The sequence below is a fragment of the Podarcis erhardii genome (assembly GCF_964252035.2).
Source record: "Podarcis erhardii genome assembly, chromosome: 10".
Classification (NCBI taxonomy): domain Eukaryota; kingdom Metazoa; phylum Chordata; class Lepidosauria; order Squamata; family Lacertidae; genus Podarcis; species Podarcis erhardii.
In genome coordinates, this window is record NC_138500.1 from 825,689 (window position 1) to 827,796 (window position 2,108).

At 53.7% G+C, this 2,108-nt stretch overlaps 1 long non-coding RNA gene across 1 annotated transcript in view; it reads right to left on the bottom strand.

Moving 5' to 3' along the window:
• LOC309352046 overlaps positions 1 to 2,108 on the bottom strand; it is a 413,396-nt gene that overhangs the window by 31,143 nt on the left and 380,145 nt on the right. The gene's annotated exons all lie outside the window — the stretch shown is intronic.

Consider the following 2,108-nt stretch of genomic DNA (forward strand, 5'->3'; position numbering starts at 1 on the left):
TTGAGCGGGGGGGGGGAGGAGGAGGAGAGGAAATCCCCCCCCCCTCGTCTTCCTTCTGGGGATCGGGAGAGGGGGGAGGGGCTGATCCCGACAATCCAACAGCGAAGTCACAAAATGAGTTCTGCCTGGAAATCAGATCAGACTCCGAGTTCGTGTTTTGGCAACATGACAGGTCTGTCTGTCCGTCGGGATCCCTGAGGATTCCTGCTCGCTGCCTTTTCCCGGCCAGCCGGAGAGATCACTGGAAAGGGCGGATTTCTTGACTCCAGAATCCAGCATCGCAGACCGTTTCATTCAGGCCTAGAGATCTGCTCTTTGGACCCGTCTGCTTGGATCATGTGGATCACCAATGGATTATATGGATCATCCATGATGTCATACCCGTCTCACGGAGGGGGGGGGGGCTCAGGAAGAATCTCCTGCCACGTGACTGGGGGAGTCTGGGCGCTGACGGGGGTCAGACAGGGCTGCTGTTTTGCTCTCCTTCCTATTTCAGCTCAGGTTTTACTGAAATGGGGGGATTCATTGAGGAAACGGGGCTAAGTGAAAACATCCGTTGCACAGAGGCAAATGTGTATATTTTGTAACCACCCAGTGAGTTGTGTTGCAAAGGCCATTTGCAGAAAGGCTCCAATTGTATCCAATTGTATCCGGCTACATGCCGGAGTTTTGGTGTTTTGTGGAAATGTGTCTGTGTAAATGCACTTATCCCCGTGGATTCATAATGGCAAGACATTAAATCCCATGAGATGTGCAAACTGGCTGCTTTTGGAAGCACCACTCTGCAGCCCTGCCTGATGCATGCTTACTTAGGAGTAACCCCTACGCGGTTCAAAGGGATTTGCCGTTCCATCTGATGCACGCTTACTCAGAAGTAAGTCCCCATAGTCGCCTTTGGCTGGATTTGACCAGGGGTCCTTTACTTTGGGCTGGTCACATTACCCCTGCTGGCTGGTCACATCTTCCACGCCAAGAAACTGGACAGAGCCTTTAGGAGCCTCTGGCTGAACCCGCTGCTCTTCTCCCTGGCACCGCCATCTCCACGCAGGTGCCCCCTAGGCAGGTTGGCCTGCAGTTCCCCTCAGTGCCAGCCAGCACGATGCCTGCACTCAGAAAAGCTGGAGGGCACTGGCTGAAGTCTGGGAGCCCTCGGTGCCAATGCGCAGCTGCTGTGCTTTTCCTTAGCCTGGCGGACATCAACCCAGCACCCTACAGGGGGGCGGTCTCTTCTTCAGATGCCCTCCCTGGGGAAGAGTCGTTGGCCACAGTGAAGTGTGCCAGGAGGGGCCATTCAGAGGGCAGTACAGCACAGCCAGTGGGGGAGAGTGCCTTCCTTGGGTGGGGTGGGGGGAGCTTGGATGGCCCCCTGCCTGTGATGCTTAGCTGAGATTCCTGCTATGCTGGGGGTTCAACTAGATGACTCAGGAGGGCCCTCCCTTCTTTACAGTTAGAAGCCCCCGCACTGCCCACTCCACACCACCCAGATGGGACTCTCTTGTCCAACCCCACAAGGCCATTCCTCTGTCTGGACGGGGAGGGGGAGATAAGGTTCGCCAGCACTGCAGCCCCTAACTTCCCCTCCTCACGTTTCAAGCTGGGGCAGAGATGCCGATGCTCCAGGGTCTGGGCTGGCCACAGGCACCCATGGGTGTGGATGTTGAGCCTTTCTTTGGGAGGGGGGGGGTGTTACAGAAAAATCTAGGTGTGAGGCTGCTCAGTCCCCCAGCTCGTCGGGCTGACCCTGTGGGTCCATGTGGAATAAAGGGAGGAGTCCAGCCAACCGGAGCAAATAGCTGAAGATCTGAGTTTATTGCGCAACAGGTTCAAAAGGAGATTGAACCCCGAGGATGGGGTGACAGGGACTTTTAAAACCTTCCCACCATATCCCAGAATACAGTTCGTACAGCATCCTTGCTGCATCACTGTACATCACTGACATGTCACAAAAGGGGAGGGTTACACATCATTAGCATAGATAGATGTGTTAGGGAAACACACAATTATAAGATTAGCATAGACAATTATGTCATAGTCAAAACAAAATAAAAAAATTCCTTCCAGTAGCACCTTAAAGACCAACTAAGTTGTTCTATGGCAATTATGTCTTA